At 43.1% G+C, this 23,091-nt stretch overlaps 1 long non-coding RNA gene across 1 annotated transcript in view; it reads right to left on the bottom strand.

Moving 5' to 3' along the window:
* Window positions 1–23,091, bottom strand: part of LOC122233025 — a 44,155-nt gene that overhangs the window by 15,593 nt on the left and 5,471 nt on the right. Inside the window, exon 3 of the long non-coding RNA XR_006210449.1 lies at window positions 15,425–15,501. This is a non-coding gene — a long non-coding RNA (uncharacterized LOC122233025). The remainder of the gene's footprint in view (window positions 1–15,424; window positions 15,502–23,091) is intronic.

Raw genomic sequence — 23,091 nt, forward strand, 5'->3', positions numbered from 1 at the left:
CAAAAACAATATTTTAGCAATTGCTGTTTTCCCAAACTGTGGGACCACAGGAAGACTGTAACTGTAATCAGGCAGTTTCTTTCTGACTTGGCCTCCACCCGCAGGATTGTCAGAACCCTAGCCCCCTTCTGGACTTTATCACCTTTCTAGAAATCACCAGCAGGTCCTTGGAGGGTCTTACGTAAACACAGTTCTCACAAAAATGACTGACTGCTCTGTGAGGGCAGAGGGCATGTGCATTCATCCTTTGCTGCTCCAGCCCTGAGGTCAATGGCCTGCACACAGCAGACAGAACAACATCGTCTGTTTGAAGAATTAATGAGTGAATGAAGAACCATCTCCAGAGGGGATGTTGTCCTTTGCACCTCCTGGTCAAGGCCCCCAGGTCCCAGGCCACTGTTCTCTGCCACCCATGCAGTATCTGGGGCTCTAGCTTTCCATGGCTACTTCCTGTCTCTGTTGTTGTCTGCATAGATGGTCCCAACTATTTCCTCCACTCGGTTCCTTAACTCCAAGTATCCCAAAAGTTACTTTGCAGAAGAGAGGAAGAGGAGTTATAATAGTTACTTACCCGTTGTGGCTATTTTTAGGTCCTACTCTACTGCTTTATGTATGATATCTAATTTAAATTCCCATACCAGGACTATGAGATTGATTCTGGTAATATCAGCATTGTTACCCATTAGGAAACAAAGATTTTGAAACTGTAAGTAACATACCCAAAGTCACATAGCTAGTAGTAAATGCACAGCTTGGATTTAAAACAAGTCTCTCTGAAATTAAAAGTCAGCTATGCTAGATGGTTTCTCTAATGCCTTCCTTTTATTTCTTATAGAGATTTTAGTACTACTGTTCTTTATTTTTATTTTCTCTTTGTTATGGCCAGCACTCAACACCAGAACTGAGCTACGGTGGTGAAACCAAAGGATGGGTGTTGGGCCAAAGGTTAAACTGTGTAAGAGACAGCAGGCTGTCCATGAAATCAACCATTTCCTCCCATGATGCTGGACTAAGCCCTTCTCACTTCAATGCTCTTTTCCAATAGAGCACATTCTTGTCCATGAGGCTCCCAGGGCTTTCAAGCAAATAGGCCCATCCAAATGGCCTTCCAGATGGGCCCAGCTGATTCTGTATTTATAGCAATTGCCTACCACCCTGTACTCAGTGATCCTTTCTGCCACATGGCTTTATATATGGCCATTCCTTTCAGTGTCTTCATTAAATGACATTGGAAAGCAACTTGATATAAAGCTGATATAGTCTGAATTCATCAACTTTAGCAATGTATCTTGACACAGGATTTAAGCTGGACAGTCCGGAGGAGGAGCAACATAGCATGAACCTTGCACTGGGTTTCCTACTGGCACTGTTATTCTCCCTTCTTTTGGCTTAGATAAACGAGAGGACCCCAATAGCTCAGAGTCTGAGAGTGTGAATTTCAGCCTACCACCTAAAACACTAAGAGTCTATTTTGCTAACTAAAGAAGAATATAGATGCTTTGAAAATCAGAAGTGGCTAGAAAGTCTGACTTTTACTTTCTTCTCGTGGAACATTCTAGCTGTTGTTACTAAATATAGGGGGTGTAGATAAAAACAAAATTCTATGTGGACCTGTTTATGGAGCTGTTAGCCCAGTAGATGTGTATGGCGCACTTGGGTTTGGATCCTGGTTCTGCCACACTTTCACACTATAATTTTTTTTTTTAATTTTTAGTTTAATTTATTTGCTTTTAATTTTTTAAATGTTTATTTATTTTTGAGAGAGAAAGAGACAGAGCATGAGCTGAGCAGAGGAGGGGCAAAGAGAGAGAGGGAGACACAGAATCCAAAGCAGGCTCCAGGCTCTGAGCTGTCAGCACGGAGCCCTGACACGGGGCTCGAACTCATGAACTATGAGATCATGACTTGAGCTGAAGTTGGTTGCTTAACCAACTGAGCCACCCAGGTGCCCCTCGCGGTATAATTTGGAACCAGTTTCTTAGGCTAATTCTCATTCCTTTTCTTGAGTGGCAAGGGTAAGTAAGTTTCTCCTGTGCCACAGGGCTATTATGAAGATAAAAGAGAGAGTGAAAGGGAGACACAGCACAACCCTAAATTTACCCACTTGAAGGGTCCACCTGAAGAATAGGTAATATCCCAAGCCTCATATGAAGTTGACATAGAAACCTGGCATCCTGAAGTTCTCTAAGGCAGGAGTCTTACTCAAGAAATTGAATCTCGGGGAGGGAGAATGGAAAGAGAACACAGGAAGAGCCCTAGCTCTGAAACACATTGAATTACCAGATGCTGCTGCCAGAATTTACAAAGGGGCAAAAGCCATATTCTGTTTATTTTTAATGCAGCAGAATCCTGCTGTAGCAGACAGCGAACCACCTGGGAGGGTAGAAAGTGAGATCTGGTCTAGGCACTCTATTTACTTGTTATATGACCATGGGAAAGCCATTCAAGTGCCTTGGAGGCTCAGATTTCAATACATAAAATAGGAGTAACAGTACCTTCTTGGCAGACCTCATGGGGCTATAATGATAATGCTGACAATAATAATGTTACCTTTATTTTTAAAATATTTTTTAACATTTATTTATTATTGAGAGACAGAGAGAGGCAGAGCATGAGCATGGGAGGGACAGAGACGGGGGGAGACACAGAATCTGAAGCAGGCTCCAGGCTCTGAGCTGTCCGCACAGAGCCAGACACAGGGCTCGAACCCACAAACCACGAGATCATGACCTGAGCTGAAGTCGGACGCTTGACTGACTGAGCCACCCAGGATGTTATTAAAATGATTTAACTAACCAATCATTTCATGCAAAGGCTTTGTATGTAATAACTCATTTGCTGTGTCACATCAATGAATTAAGAAGATACTAGTTATTTCAAATTTACAGATGAGAAGACTGACACTTAAAGATATTCTCTAATGTGTCACCTGCTAACAAATGCGAGTTCTGTGGTTAGGATGTAAGGCCACGTCCACTTCATAGCAAGGTCTATTTAATACTGTTCTGTACCAGAGCACGGTCCTCTCAAAAAAAAAAAAAAAAAAAAAAAAAAGCATAAAACTTCCTATCTCACCATCATAATTTTGACTGATATTAACCAAAGGGAATTATTACTATGCTACTTTTGGATATTAATACCACAGCCATATGAGCCTGGGAAAAAGTGAATCAAAGATATGCATGATTAAAGCTGTTTAACAATGGACAAATCAAGCCCAGTAGATGATGATTTTCCTGAAAACAACAGCCTTAAGTAGCTGTATCATTTCTTAGTCAGTCTGACTTCCTGAATGGAATCACAGACTGGTGATTTAACAGAGGTTATGGGGGGAAGTTCCAAAAGCTAAGGACCTTCCGGCTGGTTGGAATAAAATCACACACTCTTAAGGAGATCCCCAAGCTTTCTAATTCAAAGTGAAACCCTGTGGAATAAGTAGTTGATCAAAAGCAACCAAATACACTGAGCACCATGCATGCTCTTCTGACTGATCCCCTGTGAGTTAGGTACTACTCTCCTCATTGCTAAAATGGATGCTCAGAGAGGATGAGCCACTTATCCAAGGTCACACAGTTTATAGTATTAATAATAACTGACATTTGCTTTTTTCTTCCCCTCGGCATGTGCCTGAGACTGTTCTAATCAGTGTACTAATTCACTTAATTGTTAAAATGACCCTATTGGGCAAGTACTTGGTAGCTAAGCTACCAAGTTTTGCCATTTCTCAGATTAAGAAACTGAGGGGCAAATGTGAATTGTCCAGTTGGAAGGTGGGGTGGATAGGGTGTGAAGCCAAGCTGGCCTGATTCCCAGGGCTACATTCCTTCCGCCATGTAACGACTGCCATGGTGCCCTGGCTACTCTACCATGGGGAGAAGGACTGAAGGATAATGTAGACAAGGTCAGTAACCCCCATGCCATCTAGAAATGGAAAGTTTAAAAGGCAGTGTCTGCTCCTCGCCTCGATCTCTGCAGAAATAGAGATGATACCTCCCTGTGACAGTGCTAAGTGACAATTCTGAGTGTAAATGTGTTTTTTGGCACAAATTGTCCTGTCCTAATAGTCTTGATTATAATTATAAAATAATGGGTTTCTGAAAGGCTGCAAGCAGTTCTGGGAATGGCAGTAAGGGTTTGGAAACGACATGTTGTTTATGCGAGAAGTGTTTTGTTGAAAATTAAACCCACGTTTAGGAGAAAGGATTGTGTTGTATGCTCTTAAGAAACTAACTCACTATGTAATTAAATCAAAACCAGTCAGTTGCCAATTTGAGCTCTTGTCTCACACTAATGACACCCCGTTTCCCATGAGCCAAGCAACATGACTGACCTAAAAAAAACCCAGCCTGGATCTTATCCACTGCCCCCAAGAACCTTGCTCCTCTATTTCCCTGGGGGCCCTGTGAGATGCGGTTGCAAAGCCCATCTTCTTCAGGGGATTCTATCTTATCTTTCCCTTTAGATTCTTGTTGGTCTTCTCACCTCCACACAAAGAAAGAATGAGCACTTACTGTTAAAGGGATTTTCTGGGAGGCACTATATGGAAATAAGGAGTTTTTAAAAAAAAGGATGTGAAAAAGTTTTAGAGGCTCTGAACTTCTCGCAAAATCCCCAGAGAAACTGTCTCTGACTTCATTTCTTAGAAGGGTAACAGAAGTCTCTCTTCTCTGTTCCAAGATCCCAAAGTTAGATTAAGCTACTAAATCTACCACGTTTTCTTGTGTCTCTAGGTCCCTCTCTCTATCTGTTCTATGTTCTTCTAGCATCTTCTCTCACCCTTCATTTGTACTCAATCTATTTCCACCAAGGACTTTAGGCAGCTTACAATTGAGATAGCTTTAATGGAACTATTAAAAATGGAAACAGTGTATCGAGATGATAAAGTTATCCACCTCTGGCTTTTTAAAAAGCGCTTGGCTTAAGAATCACTTGAGGACGTTAATTATCTATTTCCATCCATTTTTCTAGATGTGTTTATGATCTTTATTGTTGAAAATTCTGATTTAGTATCAGAGATGGGGCTTAAGGAATCTGTATTTTGAAAGGTTGCCCAAGTGATTTTAAGGCACAGACAGATCTGACAGTGACAGTCATAATAGAAAATGGAGGATAATACCCCACATTTAATATGGTTACTGGTTTTGTCCTTGAGATTTATTGCTACTATCCAAAACAGCCAAGGCAAGGTCAACGGGATGGAATATGTGATCCTTCTTATCAAGGGAAATAAGACACTCCCTATTGGTCAGACAGTTTCTTTCTTTCACACTGTATGGTTATTCCCCTCATCCTCCCAGGTCAGACCCGATGGGATGCTAATGGTGGCCTAGTTGATTCTGAGCTTACAATATCCACTTAGATCTTGTGACCTAGGCTCTTGCCCACTTCTCCTAGTTCCTCCTAGTGTGGTTCTGATTTTCCTTCTTCACGCTCTAGAATAGCTGAGACCCCGCATAAGCTTATACCAGAAACATGTCATGGTCTGCTCTGGGCTCTCTGAGCCATCTGCTGCCAATTCTGGTTTTCTGATTTTTATTGCAAAATAAATAAAAATAAAACCTGTCCGCTGTACTTTCACAAACTGACCACTCAGCTTGCCTTTGACAATCAAGATTCCAAAAATAGTTTTCTCTGGGAAACACCAGGATCTCCGACGCATAGACTAGCTGAGTCATTGTCAGTCTTCCCAGGAACCTCTTTTTCAATATTGTTGGGAGGCAAGTGGGGCAGTGAGCACTGAAGGTTGATATTCAGTAGATTTTGTCCTTTAAGGCTGAGATCCTGAATCCTCTGGTTGAATGTACTGTTCCCCAGTGGGGAGGTATCTACTGTAGAAACTTTCCAACTGCAAAGAGCACTTCTGAAATTCATGGCAGAGAGCAACTCTCTGGCTAGAGCTGTGTATCCTTTCCACACATCATCTTTGGCTGGATTGGCCGTAGTTGCAATGTCTCGTCCAGGTCTGGGAACTAACCCCAAAGAGCAGGGAACACCCTTCTCAGTTATTAGAATATTTGCTGCTGAGATTAGGTAAGTAAGCAGAGGCAGCAGTAGTGTGGGTAAGAGCTTTGACCTGCATTCAAGTCCCTCGTCTATGAAATGAGACACTGGGGCTGTGTCAGCATTTTCCAAAGTGTGGTATGTTGGTAATCGAGATGATTTTATGCAGTTAACAGATGAGTATACTACCTTTAATGATTATCTATATATTCTCATGTTTTTTTTTTCCTACTTATGATAGGTTGTGTGAATAATAAGGAATATGATCCCTTAAAAATATTTTTAAGTTTATAATGCAAGCCTTTTTAGGAAAAAATCAAGAACAAAAACAGAAAACAAAATGAATAATACAAGAGGTACGCAAATGTGGAAAAAAAATTGATATTGCATGAGAAAGTTTGCCTATTGGAAAGCAATGGACCAAATGGCTGCTGAGGGTCAGGCCAGCTCTCTGACATTCTAGTATGTTCACTTCTCCAGGACTATTTCCTTATCTCTAAAATGCAGGGGTTGGAGTAAATGTCCTTTATGGCCATTCTATCTATGATTCCAGGCATAACTCCATCACACAGATGTTCCATCACCCTTAACATGTGGTTCTAGCATCTTAAAACTTGTGATATTGTATGAAAATGGGAGACTCAATAATAAATTCAGGGTTTATTCATGCATTTATCATTTCCCCCATTCGCCCTCATTTCTGGTAAAGGCTCAGCTATCAACCGAGTTGAGTGGCAGGTGAAAGACTATGGAAGAAGGGATTAGGACAACTGGATGGTGCACTGACCTCACCACTATCTGTTTAACAAACAGCCTCTCGATCTCTTTGTCCCTTGGTGTCTCTTTGTCCACGGGGTGCATGGTTTATACAGGCACTTTGACAGATAGGAATCACTTGCATGAATCAAATGGAACAGAGGATTCAAGAAAGTTCATGCAAGTGGTATGTAAATCAGAAAAGTTAGTATCACACTGGATTGAAAAGTCCTTGAAGGGAGGGTTTCTCTTCCAAATTGTATGGTTCAATTGTATAAACCAAGAATACCTCCCAGCTTTCCCACTCATTTAAAAAGCTGCAAAATTAACACATGTGTCAGTTTTATAAGACTCTTCTATATTTTAGCAACATGTTACTTGGCTACTTTGAATTACCTTAAGGAGAAAACTGCAGTTTGTCTAAATCCAAGCACCTCCTTGCACTACAATGCTTGCTATTATCCTTCCCCTTTGCCGCACTTGACATGTAAAGTGTTATCTCACAAGCTCCCAAGCAGTTAGCTATGGAGGCACGGTCTGACCCCTGGTGTTTTCCACCATCTGCGGATTCTTGCCAGTTAAGAGTAAACACTCTGTGTAAATTTCATAATTGGCGTTTGATAATGGCAGAGACCTCTGGTTACTCATTCCTTCCTGCTCTCTTTCTTAAAATGCTATCCACAATTATCCCTTCTATCCTTCTATCACCGTGGGGCTGCTATCACCCCTCAGCCATATGCCACCGCAAACAGCCACCAAAGATGCACTCAGTGGCCAGGCTGCCAGACCTTCCAGGCACTTTCCCTTCTCAAGCGGCGAGGTCAAGCCGCCGCCTTCCCAAGCTGTGGCATCTTCCTCTAAATCATTCTTCCTCCTTTGCCTGCTGCAGGCCCCTGTCTTTGCCCTTTTCTGGTTCCCATAACAGTTTTGAAAAGAAACTTGTCCAATTATCTGGTGTTCAATTCTGCTGCCATTCTCATCTGTCTAAATGTCACTTCGATCTTCCTTCCTTCGCACCTTCTTACTGGGCACAAAGTCGGTGCTTGCCCGGGAAGTCCTGTCTCCCACTCTGTCATGAACTGCCAGTATCCTGCCTTCTCAGTTTTTGAATTTCTTTCTCCCTTTACTCTTTCTCTTCCCTTCTTATCTGTGAACTCCATTACCTGCTTCTGCACGTGACAATGCCTATTGCATTCCCCAAAGAATGTGCCCTTTCTTCTTCTAACATATTGGGAAGAATGCGAGCTCGGGAATCAGATCTGTTTTCTGATGCCAAGGCTTAGAGAACCTGTCTTGTTCACCTCAGCTGTAACATGAGCATACTAAGACCTACCTACCTCTCAGATTTGTTGGCAGTTTCATTAGCTAGAGTAAAGCTCTCAGTTTCCTCTATCTCCTTGAGAGTTGTCCTTATTTTATTAATCCTTCCATCTGTTATTTACGGAGAAGCTACCCTACGGTGGCACACTGCAAGGCACGTGAGGTGGCAGATAAACAACAAGACATGTTCCCGAAGTTGTGGGGTTAAGATTCAAGTTGGTTAGCGAGATGTGCCAACAAATAATTAACACACACACACACACACACACACACACACACACACACACACACACACATATACACTCTTAAGCCAACATGGCGGGGGTGGGGTGGGGTGGGTTGTTCTGCTTAGAAGCAATCACGGAAGGCTTTACAGAGGAGGTGCTATTTGACCTAGACATTTTTTTTTAATTTTTTTAAAATGTTTATTTATTTTTGAGACAGAGAGAGACAGAGCATGAATGGGGGAGGGTCAGAGAGAGGGAGACACAGAATCTGAAACAGGATCCAGGCTCTGAGCTGTCAGCACAGAGACTGACACGGGGCTCGAACTCACAGACCGCGAGATCATGACCTGAGCCGAAGTCGGCCGCTTAACCGACTGAGCCACCCAGGCACCCCTTGACCTAGACATTTTAAAAGACTAGCTCTGCAGGTGGATCATAGTGGAGGCTGAGGAAAAGGAACTCTTGAGAAAAGAAATAGGGGCACCTGGAGGCTCAGTTAGTTGGGAGCCCGACTTCGGCTTTGGTCATGATCTCATGGCTCATGAGTTTGAGCCCCACGTTGGGCTCTGTGCTGACAGCTCAGAGCCTGGAGCCTCCTTCACATTCTGTGTCTCCCTCTTTCTCTGCTCCTCCCCAGCTCACGCTCTCTCTCTCTCTCTCTCTCTCTCTCTCTCTCTCAAAAATGAATAAAGAGACATTTTTAAAATAAAAGAAATAGCACACACACGAAATATTAATACAAGGGCATGGCTATAGCACAGAGGGGTGGAAAAGAATATAGTAGAAATAGTTAATTGGGTAGATGCCAATCATTAATTGACATCAGCTGACCCTGGCAAAGTCATCTATCGGACTGTTTCTCAGTTTGTTCATCTTTCAGTTAAGGATAATGTATTAAACAAGTTAACACAAACAAAGGGCAAGCCACCCAACAATCACTCAAAAATACTAATTCTTCGGGTGCCTGGGTGGCTCAGTCAGTTAAGTGTCTGGCTCTTGATATCAGATCAGGTCATGATCTCATGATTTATGAGATTGAGCCCTGCTAACAGTGTGGAGCCTGCTTGGGATTCTCTCTCTCTCTCTCTCTCTCTCTCTCTCTCTCTCTCTGTCTCCCTCTCTCTTTTTTCTCTGTGCCCCTCATGTTCTCTCTCAAAATAAATAAACATTTAAAAAATACTGATTCTTTTTGTGTACTTTTGTTAAGAGATGGGGAAGATACCATGAGAATGAAAGCCCAGATAATTCCCTAGCATCAGGCCCACTGGATTGCAATGTCTGGGACTTACAGGGCCCAAATTCTCATCCTGGTGTTGCTGCAACCAGGCTGTGTGACTATGGGGACATTATAGATCAGATCTGAGAAACTGTGACTTGTGATTTGTTTTGTTTTAAACGCTGAGAATTGGGGGTGACCCCACCCTCCGTTTCAAGAAACAAGACATTCTGGAATGTCACAACATCTGGGGTGGAGAAGTCACTGAGTAAGGGGAATGTGTCACTGGTGGTAAAACCGTTGTCAGTTGCATAACAGGGTTATATAATTTCTCCTTCCCCTATTTCTATGCCAGAGAGTCAAAGATTCATGACATGGCAGTTTTACTTCCCCGAAGGAGACATTGCAGTTGACTAAAATCAATCACTTAGATATTAGCAGCTATAGAGCCCGCGACCAGAGAATATTCACTGAGTGCACAGTTTCCTACCAGATGGTGAAAAGGTACAGAGAGAAGAGACCACTACGTCCTGCCCTCAAGGAGATACTACTTGAGCAATAGGGACATAAGGGGGAACACCAGAAAAAGAAATCTTCCAAAGGACTCTGTACAACAGGGTTTGTTCACATGGCAGGCTTAGGCCTGGGCTCCCCTGTGTCTCTCTACACATCTCCTGCTCTGTGTAATGTCACAGGGACAGAAAGAGGCATGATCTAGATTGGAATCACATCTGCCTGGTCCACTGCAGGATGCTGCCTGTGTATGAGGCAGACACCGGAGTCGAGGTGGTAGTTAGCAGTAGCAAAATGATATGAAAACCACTACGACTGATAAGAAAAGAACTGTGCAGAGGTGGAAGGAAGTGGGCGGGGAAATATGGGAGAATAACTGGAGCATTTCTGCTGACTCTTGTGGTGTGTGTGTGTGTGTGTGTGTGTGTGGTCATTTTAGAAACTTTTGTTCAACACTCTATTCAATGCAGGAATTCCTCCCACTACCTTGAAACAATAAGAATTAAAATGATACTAATGAAGAACATAAATAATTATGAATTTCATGTATACTAAATAAGGCAGTCTTTGGGCTGTTACCATGTTCCAGGCAGTAATGCTGGGTGTTTTACAGCCGTCACTCCATTTAATGTCCCCAGAAGCCCTGAGAGGTGGCTGTCCTCATCATCACCATTGGGCAGAGGAGGAGAATGACCATCAGGGAGGTTGAACGGCTTCTTCCAAACCACTTAGCCAGTATATCACAGCTGGTGAGACGTAAGACTGGAATCCATGTGTGCCTGATTCCAAACCCTTCCCTCCAATATCTCTTACACATAACTGTTCCGCTTATACCTGCAACTCCAGGGATGGGGCTGATTATTCTCCAGAGTGTCTCATTTCATGGTTTGACAGCTCTGTTGACAGGGGTAGGGACAGAAAGATTTAAATGGAGCCCGAGTCAGCCTTCCTCTGCATCATTGTTGGACTAGTATTTTTCACCTGTGATGTGGAAAAGCGCTGATACTTGTTGCTTTGCAGGTGTGGGGAGGTGAAATAGAGCCTTGTCCAGAAGGGGAGTTGGAGTCAGACTCCGCCCTTTGCTCATCAGGAGCTCTTGGCCAGCTGGGAGCAAAAAACCATTGTCCTGGGGTAGGGACACCATTCTTGGAGAAGTTTCCTGCAGAGTCTCGTATTTTTCCAACGTGGCTGTTCCCCCCTCTACAAGTCACTGACTGAGCTGTTTGGGAGGTAGGAAATGCTTAAGGAATGCACACAGAGGTTCCTTCCTCTATGACCTCCATAGTAATGTAGTTTGTCTGTGCTGCTCACCCGTTCCTCTCCAGTATACTAGGGTGTTTAATGTCATGTGTTTACAAGAAATGGAGCAATGCATGTAAGACACTCAGCATGGTGCCGGGCACGTACTTCCTACGTGGTTCATGTGTGGTCAGCTTCTGTAACCAGCTTCTGAGCAGATGTTCAATGGGGCATCCAGAAGCAGTAGACTGGAGTTCTTACAGGCATGGAAACTGGAGGAAGCAACTGAGAATCCCTATCTGGTAGCCTCCCTGCCCCCCCATAGCCCAGAAGGGAGAATAGACATTAATACCAGCATCCCTTGCCAACTCATTTAAAAACGTTCACTGAGCTCATGCTATCTGCCAGGCTCTGAAGGGGAGTGATATTAAAAACAAAAAACGAAACAAAACAAAGTGTGCCCTCCTCGCTCAGGAAGGTCAAAGTCAACATAGTATACAGGAAAGGGCAGTGGAATGGACCCTTCCCTAAGAGTGCACACGTGGTGCCATGGCTGACCAGGCAGCCAATTGCTAACTGGGGCTTACCTATGGGGAGAGCTTCCTCCATGGCCAGCATTCTTCAATGTGCGTGATGTGAATGTACTCATTTATCCGTCCCATTATACAGATAGCAACACCAGGCACAGAGCAGCGGACAACTGAGCCCTAGATCATTGCAAGCCCAGAGGTCACAGAAGTGTGATTTGAAGTACTCTGGAGCTAGGTTCTACTTCTTGCCATGCCTCTACCACAAAGAGACAGAATAGAGTTCAATCTGGAAAACATTTTCTGTAATGTCTGCCAGGTCTTTGTTCCTGCCAGAATCCATGGGGAGCAAAGAAGGAAAACATTGTTCTTAATCTATCAGAGTTGTTGACTGAGTTGAAAGAGAGAAAGACATATGAACTTTGGTCCCACTGTAGCATGATACACTGGAGGCAAAGACCAGTGATTAAGGGTATGGAGTTGGGTGACAGACAGACCTAAATGCCAGATGTACTATATATAAGCTGTGTGACCCAGGGCAGGTTACTTAACTCCTCTGTTCCTAGGTTTCATCATCCTGCCTGGTAAAATGAGGATAGTGCAGATACTTGCCTCAGAGAATCAGAATGGTGTAAAATAAAGAGACATAATTAATAGAGAGCGATTGGCACACTGTCACATACTAAGCCCTCAATAAGTGATACCTGACATGGTTTTGGAGTGGTGGTGGGCGTCCACAGCCAATGAGAAGAGGTGATTTTATTTTATTTTTATTTCTTTCTTTTTTCAATGTTTACTCTTGAGAGGGAGGGAGAGAGCATGCGCGCTTGCACAAGGTGAGCACAAATGGGGGAGGGGCAGAGGGAGAGGGAGACAGAACACCTGAAGCAGGCTTCAGACTCTGAGCTGTCAGCACAGAGCCCGATGTGGGGCTCAAACCCAGGAAACGTGAGATCATGACCTGAGCTGAAGTCAGACGCTTAACCGACTGAGCCACCCAGGCGCCCGGAAAAGTTGATTTTACTAAAGCACAGGGAAAGATTGTGAGGAGTGACTGATTATTCACTTGGGAGTTAGGGGGAGGTAAAGTCAAGAGGAAGTCTCCAAAAGGACTTTCATATGCTAACGAAGACTCAAAGGATCCAGAGGCCTAGCTATTGTCAAGCTAAGGTTGTTTCTCCCTCCAGCAAACCGTTAAGACAGTAGGGAGTTGCAGGAAGAATATTATATTGAATATATTGAATATAACATTCTTCCTGCCTCAAGTATTTGTCAATGGGCTGCAGGTTATAGGGAAATTTAATTTTATCTGCTATTTCCTTCTGCCTTTGTTTCCCAGTTCAATACCCCATCAATAGGATGGGGACATAAAGGATATAAAGGGCTGGAAAAATAGCAGGGGACCAGATCTGGAAGGACACTGAAATTGTTTAAGGTATTGGGAAAACGGTGAAGCTCTTTTCTCCAGGAAGGGACAAGATCAGAGGATCAAGTGGTGGATGGATGGAAGGAAGAGGGGAGCCAAAGGCCAGTCAGCTGGAGCACGGAGGCCATACCCTCATCAGCTTTGCTGAATGTCAAAGAGGATCCTGATTCCTGATCTTGTGACAGAAGGACTGAAAGATCAGGAGACCTGGGAACCTGGGCCCCTTTTATCTCCATCTCATAAAGCATAGAATGGGACCTTCAGGGCCACAGAACAATCTGTTCTTTTTGGGAGAAAGCAGCAGCAGTGTCTCCTGTGGTCTGACCCAACAATGTGGGCTCTGCTCATTCGTCTCAATAGCTCAAGCACTAGATATATATAGAACCGTGGTGACAACAGGCAGAAGGTAATTTAATTTGAGCAAAAGCCCCAAGTGGAAGAGACAGGAGGCCCTTCTGAATGTAAACGCCTAACGTGCACGGCTTTGTTTTTATTATTTCTGTATCCCCTAGCAAAGGCTCAGTCGCGTCATGTCTCCAGTTGCATTTGGCCAAACACCAGAGGGAAGAGAGACACAATCTAGGTCAGTGGTTATGCAAGGAAAGAAACCATTCTGAAAAAAGAAAACAAAAGCAAAACAGGCCTCTTAGTCCCTTGGAGGGTTGGAAAGAGGAGAGTGGGATTATTGGTAATTCCCATGCTATCATTCACTTCCTATGAGCTGACAAGTCATTCTCTCCTAGATCCCCTAAACCTGGACCAGAATATATTAGCCATAGGACAGTGGAGAGGTTTCTCAGACTGTAATAAATACTGGTATACGTTCATGTGTGTGTGTGTGCATGTGTGTGGGGATGCGTGTATCTGTTTGTTTTTTTTTTTCCTTTTTTCTGTCTACATAATCTCTTAGTTTCTTTGCATAAAACTGCTGTCACCTTTCTTTTATTTGTCTGGGGTTTAGTCCTATGCCTCAAGGTTCCTGAGACATGGAGACAGGCTAAACTGGGTCTGAATCCTTCTTTTTATCACTTTCTGCACAGGTAGCTTCAAGACAGTCACAGAGCCTTCCTTAACCTCAGTTTGTTCCTAAGGTGAGGATAAGGTTGCTTACATTCTCAGGTTAGGGTGGTAATGGAGTAAGGTAAGAGTAGAATGGGGCGTATCAGAGAGACTATATAAATACTAGAGCCCTAGTCAATGACTACAAGGCACCCCCTTGGCTCTCATGGGCTTAAAATCCTCCCATCATGCTGATGGGGTTTTGGGGTGATGGTGGGGTTCAGAGCTGATGGGCAAGAAAGAATTCTTAAGGATGTCTTTGGTGCAAAAAGGTGATTTTATTAAAGCACACGGACAGGACCCATGGGCAGAAAGAGCTGCACTGGGGTTGTGAAGAGTGGTTATATACTCTGGAGTGGGGGAGGTAAAGTTAAGAGGAAGTTTCTTAAAGGGATTTTCCATATGCTAAAGACTCACAGATTACTAGAGGACTAGATATTGTCAAGCTAAGGTTGTCTTTCCCTCTAGCAAAGCATTAACATTAAGACAGTAGAAGGTTCCTGGACTTTAGGCTATTGGTAAGATTGCCCCCCTCCACCCTTTTTTTGTAATTGTACTAAGATATTTGTAAACTGATGGAGACCCTTTAACAGTTTCACCATCTGTTTTCTGTCCTTTCCTTTGTTCTTGGGCAGCCAGGAGTTCCTGAGGAATATTAGACATATCTCCCCTTTGGAGGGGGTGGTGTGCTAGGTTGTGTTTGGCCCTCAGCTTGCCTTATGGTCCCTCATCATCCCTTCCTACAATTTGGAGGTTCCCTAGTTCCCAACCTCAATTTCCATCTCATCAAAACCTTTCTATCCTTCAAGGTCCAGCTAAAACTCTCTTTCTTGGGGCAAGCCTTCTCCGATCTGAATAGCTCCCAGAGTTTGTCACTACACTGAACTCCAGTAGGATTTCTGGCCTAAAGTCTCCCATGGGTATCTCCTAGGCCCTCCCAAGATGCCAGGCTGTGTGATGACTTAATATTTTACACAGACTCTATTTGACCCTGAGAGATACAGCTACTGTGACAAATGGACTTCAAAGGGAAGGCAGACAGATGTGGATTCAGCACAAGCCATCATTCTCATGGGAACCAGACCTAACCAGAATTGGAATGATCTTCCCTGCAAGCTGTCACTTCCCCAACAGTTCTCACCTCGATTGTCAGTGGCCTGAAATGCTGGTGCAGGGGCTGGTGTAAGAGAAACATCCAGGGTGGAGCTGGGCTGGCCGCTGGAGATAAAAAAAAAAACACCTTAGCTTTGGTTTATAGATACAGAGATGACATATAGTTCAGTGGTCACCAAACGTGGCTGATCACCAAAATCTCCTAGGGAGAGGGTGCTTTAGAAAAGAGAAAGATTCATGACCTCAACTCCTAAGGACTTGAACAAGACTTTTCTGTGTTAGAAATAGGAAGTATATATATTTAAATCTACCTGGTGACTCTGATAATAAGCAGATTTGAGAAGTAGTGATAGAAACCATCCACTAGATGCCATAGGAAAGAAACTAAGAACTTCTTAACGCATTTTCATTCCTCTCCAGCTCTAAGAGGAGTTTAAGCATCTCCTTGATGTTATGGTCAAATATTCCAGCATTTGAAAGATTAATTTAGCTATTACCCTAGAATGATCGGAAGAAGGAGCACTGTTTCCTCTCTTACCACAGCTATTCTTGCTTGCACATACATTGTACCTATTTACCTGGCCCAGTTTGTGGTTTAGAACAGTCCTAGAGCCAGCATTTAGTGAGTGATTTCTGTGTCCCAGGCACTATGTAAATAGCTTGACTTGCATTGCTTCATGGACTCCCTCAGAGGAGCATTGTGATTATCCTCATTTTACTGATGAAATTGCAACAGAGAAGTTCATTAACTGGCCTAAGATTCCACAGCTAGTAAGTGGCAAAGCCAGAATTTAAATCCTGAGGCATTTACTCCAGAAGCTACCCTCATAAATATCACTATTACACTTCAGAATTTTAACATATGTGTCTGAGGATCTGTTGTTCAATTCCAATTTTAAACATGTAGCTTCATAGGTCATACTTCTCCATTTCCCAATGCCTTCCTCTTCCTTTAGACAGTTGAAATCTTCTTCCAAATAAATCTGTTTTACTGTTTCAAAAAATTCATTTTGCTTCTACAAATATATTTGTGTGTGTGTGTGTGTGTGTGTGTGTGTGTGTGTGTGTGTGTGTGTGTTTTAGGGGAAGGCAAACTCATTAAAAAACATTATGTTTGTCCTTTCCTATTATATAACTGAGATCATGCAGCTTCCCACCCACATGGGGAATATTTATTGGTGTGCTGGTGAATGTTTAACAACCAGCTCTCCGGGGCAGGGGAGGGAAACAGAAAGCCTTGACTGTTGGCTGGTTTCTGTGGTGTAAATATTTCCACCATGGCTAATTTCACGATTCCAACACGATGTCACCAAACATGCAATTAGGAAGAGATGCTTATGACTAGCTCTCAGTAGCCAAATTTCTCAGTAGCTCTCAGAAATTGCAGCATTTTCTCCCTTTAACCTTTAAAGTATCTATTCTTGCTCACACAAAAATCACATCAATTTTCCAGGTCTGATTTCTGACTAAATAAAATCATGGGAACCAACATTTACAGAGTGATGTCTGCATTCCAAGGGCTATGCAAAACACTTGACATAATATTACCATTAGTTGGATCCTTTTTTTTTTAAGAGAGAGAGAGAAAGAGAGAGAGAGAGAGAGAAAGAGAGACCACGAGTGGGGAAGGGGCAGAGGGTGAGAGAGAGAGAGAATCCCCAGCAGGCTCCATGCCCAGCAGGGAGCCCAACCCCAGGCTCTAATCTCACAATTTAAGACCAAGATCTGAGCTGAAATCAAGAGCAGGACATTGAACCAACAGAGCTGCCAGGTACCCCACCATTGGTGGTATTCTGGCATCAAAGAGTATGTTAAATAGAATTTCCAATCTTCCATTGCTCTTCTCTAGTGACCAGTGTATAAGCCATCAGACCTCATGGAGACAGGTTGAAATATGGGAAAGCACTGTCTCGAAGTAGGCACACCCTCAATTCTGTCCTAGCTCTAGTATGACTGACAGAGTGACCTTAGTCAAGACACATGATCGCTGCGGGATCTGGAATATATGACTAAACATGCTGACAACAGGAGAACTAAGTGATAGACCATATGTAAAACACTGGGTACATTACAGATGATCAATAAATGTTAGCTATGGACCCTCTCTCCTTTCATGAATCATTTACATTTTCTGAATCCACATTGCCTTCTTGCTCAAATGATCTCTACTTGTTCTTCACTCAGAGCCCACAAGCTCTGTTTTCTCTTTGTAGTGTATGTCTCCCACTCTGAGTTGTGTTTTCTCTCTATTTGTGTGATTTTATTTACATCCTCCAAGACTTGCTTTCTAAGCCTCTTAGCTATTTCCTTTTTGTGTGACTCCTTTTTCTCTCAGGCTGTAACTTCCTCAGCCATGCCTTTCTCCTTCTACTGGGATGTGTGCTTCTTCACCAGCGGGACTCCTAGTCTCCACTCTTTGCTTCTTCCTCCATTAATTTCTCACAATTCCCCTTCCCATTACTCCTCTGTGGATTTCAGACAAAGCCGTCTTTACTGATGTGTGTTCTGTTTGCTTCTCTAGACAAGAGCAGCCTTCACTGTCCTCTTTATTTCTTGCATCTTGTATATTCCTTGCTCCTACCTGTCTGCCCCCAACTCCCAAATGCTTCCATTTGAAATCCATTGTCTTTAGTTTTCCTTTTCCTTCCCAAAGGACTTCCAAATCTCTCTTCCATCAGCCCATTATCTGTCTTTCCTTTTCATTTTTCCCTGAAACTACTCTAGCTGGGTAGTCTTCCCTTTCAAGATGCAAAGGACACAGGGCCAATTTGCATTGATATTATCTGTTTTGCATCATAAAGGTAACACACTCCTTTTCAGGCTGAGTAGCTGGATTCTTGTCACTAACTTGAGAGGGGGGTTGGTATTGTTTCTGTCTCTACACTGAAATCTCTTTAATAAATCCCTGCACAGAATGACAGTTTAGGTAGTGGAAAGCACATGGACCCAGGCCTACTTTCAGATTCAGCTTACCACAGCTGTGTAATCCTCAGCAAAGGAATCCATCTCCCCAGGCCCCCCTTTCTTCATCAGTAAAATAGGAAAGCAGCACAGCATAGGGTCTAAGAATAGGATTTTGTAGATGGACAGATCACACTGCCCCGCTACTTACTGGTCCATCTCAATGGCTATGAACTGCTTAGGTCACCACTTCCTCATGATGGCAAGCACCTTTTTGGAAGTGCAAGGTATGACATCTATGAAACAGGTAAATCTCAGAAATGAAGGGAAGACTCGATAAAATCCTCTGTGCAAAATACTCAACCCATTGCCTGGGCCATCAGAAGCACTCAGCACTGGGGTTTATCATCATTGGGATATCTCTACGTCTCTCAGAAGTGACATGGCCCCTCATACGTGCCTGGCTTTGTTCTTGCTGTTCCCTCGACCTGGAATGTCCTTTAACCAACATCATCCCTGAAGTGTCCTCTTGTGACATTTTCTTTTTCTTTTTTTTTTTTTTTTTTTTTTGCACTTTTTTGCAAAGCCTTATCTAACCGCCCCATTGTGCTGTAAACAGAATCAGTCATTCCCCACTGTCTGTCCTCAGAGCGCTTTGTCCCTGCTCAGTTTGTACGTCCAATCACATTATTTTGTAGCTTACAGTTTACTTACAGGGATACATCCTACATGTTGTTCTAGACTAGGACTTTTCAGAGAGCTAGGCTGAGTCTTTTATTCTGTTTCTCAGCACCAGACACAATGCCTAGCAAAGAGTAGGTGCTAGACATACATTTGTTAATAATTGTAAGAACACATGCAGACAAATGGTAGATGTTCATTCTAAGTTTGTGATGAATGCGAGAATGAAGAAGACAAAGACCCAGTTTCCCCATTTCTATAATTAGGCCATATGGCTGGGGCATAGACCCAGGCCATCCAGGCATCCTGGTCCCAGTGTGTAGAACCAGGTTAGACTTGGCCCAACAGACTTGGCTGACTGATTTGGTGCTGAGGCCCTGAGCTGCTGATCTAGAACCTTTCCAATCTCTATAGGCCAGGCACTGACTTGTTCCTAAGTGTGGAGTAGGTTGGAGCATGGGTATAGGGTTAAATGGCCCCAATCCAGAGGATGAGAGTAGTATCAGGCAAGAAGACAAGCAAATCACTAGAGTAATATGATTTATTTGGCTCTCTCAATTAGTAGTTCCTAGACAATTTGGAGTTTTGACATCTTATCATTTTTATTTCTTTAAACTTGTACTTATTTTCTTATACTTATGAAAATGGCCCAGGGGAAAAAAAAACTAAGGCATGCTGGGATTTTTAAAAAACAAACGTGAACTAAAATTATGCCTCCCAATCCCCCATTCTTTGCTGACACTTCCATGAATAAGGCCAACATCATATGACTATGTGTCAGGCACTGACCACATGATTTGTTGTTTTTCTGGGAGCATGATTTAATCTATGGAACAGGACAGTTCAACTAGTCACTTAACAAGCATTTAATAAACACAGAGTCTGACGTAGGCACCATGTGACCTATCAAGACTAATAAAAGGTGATGGCTTGGAAGGTAGTCCTGAAAGAAATGTCAATGGCTTGGAATTCAAGTCTGTGACTCCACCCCTTATTAGCTCTGTAATGCAGGAGAAATCACGAGGACTCCCCAAATCTCAGTTTGCGCATCTCAGAAACAGGCAAGATATGAGTTGTCTTCTCTCCAACCCCTTCTCATAGAGTTGTTGGAAGATCAAACAAACTAGCATATTACAGAGCTTTGAAAACTGAGAAGTGATAAGAAATAACAAAGCATGACATTCAGCATTGCTTTTTGTTTGTTTGTTTGTTTTGTTTTCCCATCAAGTAACATCAACTTCATTCTGAGGAAACTGGTATAAACCAAATGAAAGCTGGTAAAGTGAACCTTAATCCCCCAAGTTCTGACTCTGGTACAAATTAGGTGTGTGATGTGGTCTGTTCACCTCCCCTGCCTGGGCCTTGATTTCCATATCTTGGAAAATGAGGTAGCCAGACCAGAGGAGCTCTAAAGATCCTTCTAGCTCTGATCGTGTTCTTGATTCCAACACAATGTCTGTCGTCTGCCTGAACTTGGTAGTAAGTTGTTTTTATAACTTTATACACCTGGACAGGAAGTATCAGAGGACAGGACTGAATTCTTTAGGCCTAGGAACACAGCTAGGGGGTGGAAGCCTCAAGAAGGCACAGCTGTCCCAAGTCTAATATCAGGGGAGGCCAGCATGACTTCTGGTGCCGTAGGCACATATGCCTTCATGGGTCCCTTCCTTTTTTATTTATTAAAAATAAATAACTAAATAAATAAAAAGTATATTTTATGACTGCACTGGTATAAAGATGACTATAACTCAGGATCAAGTATATATTCTTTCTTTTGATATAAAAAGAGTAAAAGTTTTAGTAGCCCTAAAAAATTGTCATGGACCCTAGGAACTATTCCTACTGTGTTTAATGCATATGTTGGCCTTGCTAGGTTCTCTTAAAAATGTTGGTGCATTTTTTGTTTTTAATGTTTATTTATTTTTGAGACAGAGAGAGACAGAGCATGAGTAGGGGAGGGTCCGGAAGAGAGGGAGATGCAGAATCTAAGGCAGGCTCCAGGCTCTGAGCTGTCACAGCTGACACAGGACTTGAATTCACGCGAGATAGTGACCCGAGTCGAAGTCAGATGCTTAACCCACTGAGCCACCCAGGAGCCCCAAGTGTTGGTACATTTTATTCAAAGAACACGTAGACTGCCAGCCATCTGAAGCTAGACTTCCTTCTAGAGTAGGGTTTTTCAGCTTTGGTTACTGACATTTATTTGTAGTGGGTAATGGTTCTCGGAGGAGGGTTGTCCTGTGCGTTGTAGGAAATTTAAAAGCATCCCTGACCTCTATCCACTAGATGCTGATAGCATACTTGCCTCAGTTGTAACAACCACAAATGTCCCCAGACATTGCCAACTGCTCCCTCAGGGGTAAAATCATCCCCAGTTGAGAACTACTATTGTAGAATGTTCTCTCTCAGTGATGTTCTACCTTTTGCTGACAGCTCATGATCTTGGGAATGGCTTCCCATATCACTCTTGGTGAAAGATGAATTCCTTACATGGATCTGTAAGACTCTCTGATCTTGCCCTCCATTCCGCTCTGACTTTCCTACTGTTACTCCTGTCTTCCACAGGATTCCTACCCCACTGTCTTCCCTGCTGCATCCTGGATCTACCAGCCACACTGAGTTAGGCCCTTTGAAATGGTTCTACCCTTTGCATGGAACACAATTCCCCTAGATAAGCCATTTGGTTAATTCTATCACTTCTTTGATTCTTTGTTTAAATATCACCTTCTCAATGAGGCTTATGGTAGCCACCCTTTATAAAACTTGAACCCTATTCTCTGTCATTTCTCTTCCTTTGTTCTCTCTCTCTGCCTCTGTCTGTATATATACACATATATTTTCCCCCATAGTTTATCATCTTCTAACATACTGCAATTGAGCCTGGAAACAACACAGGGGTTAGGGGCACCAACACCCTGCACAGTCGACTCCCTCAAAACTTAACTACGAACAGTCTGTTGTTGACAGGAAGCCTTAATGATAACATACAGTCAACTAACACATGTTTTGTGGGTTATATGTATTATATACCGTATTCTTATAATAAAGTAAGCTAGAGAAAAGGTTATCGAGAAAATTGTAAGAGAAAATACATGTATAGTACTGTGCTGTATTTATATAAAAAAAAAATCTGCATGTAAGTGGTTCCATGCAGTTCAAATCTGTGTTGTGCAACAATCAACTCCATATAGGGGTGCCTGGGTGGCTCAGTCGGTTAAGTGTCCAACTCTTGATTTCGGCTCAGGTGGTGATCTCATGGTTTGTGGATTCAAGCCCCACATCAGGTTCTGCACTGACAGTGCGGAGCCTGCTTGGGATTTTTGCTCTCCCTCTCTATTACCCCTCTCCTGCTCTTTCCCCACCTCTCTCTCAAAAAATTAACTAAAAAAATATTTAAAAAAAGAATCAGCTGCATATAACTTACGTTATTTAATTATCTACCACACATTCATCACTTATGGTCTTTGTCCCTCTACTAGAATAGAAGATCTACAAGAACAGGAACCTTTGTTTTTGTCTGTTTTGTTTACCCTACAGCTGGTACAGAGTACACGTTCAATAAAGATGCATGGGATCAAATTGGAAAAAAACTGAAGTAGCTGCCTGTCTTGGAGGAGGGCCACTAGGAATTCTCCTTCCTCCTTCTGACCTCAAATCCACATCTCTGTGTCTCCCTTGCTGTGCGACAATTCCTTCTTCAGTGGAGTTCTGGGTCCCTCTCTGAAGTGCCCCCGTGCTCCCTAGCCACGTTTCCATTCGTTTGTGTGCGTCTGTTCCCCCTCAGTCTCCGGGCCTCCTGGAGCAGAGGGGAAACCTGCATGCTCAGGGTTTTGAAACAACTTATTTTTCACTTCGTATAGCTGGTCTATCCATGAAAAGGAATGATACAAAAGAGACTTGAAAAAAAACAAGACCTTGCAATCCTTGTGAGCAAAAACAATGACCAGGAGAACAGAGAAACCCCTTTCAATCTTCGTGTCAGGCATTATTTGCCACTGGAGGTTCTGAAAAGAAAGGCCAATCCACGGGGTTACGATGTCCTCCTCTCAAAGCCGGCTGGGGAGAGGCAGCCAGGAAGTCACTGCAGCCAGGGCTGGCATGCGGGGACACCAG

The sequence above is a fragment of the Panthera tigris genome, chromosome D4 (genome assembly GCF_018350195.1).
Source record: "Panthera tigris isolate Pti1 chromosome D4, P.tigris_Pti1_mat1.1, whole genome shotgun sequence".
Taxonomy (NCBI): domain Eukaryota; kingdom Metazoa; phylum Chordata; class Mammalia; order Carnivora; family Felidae; genus Panthera; species Panthera tigris.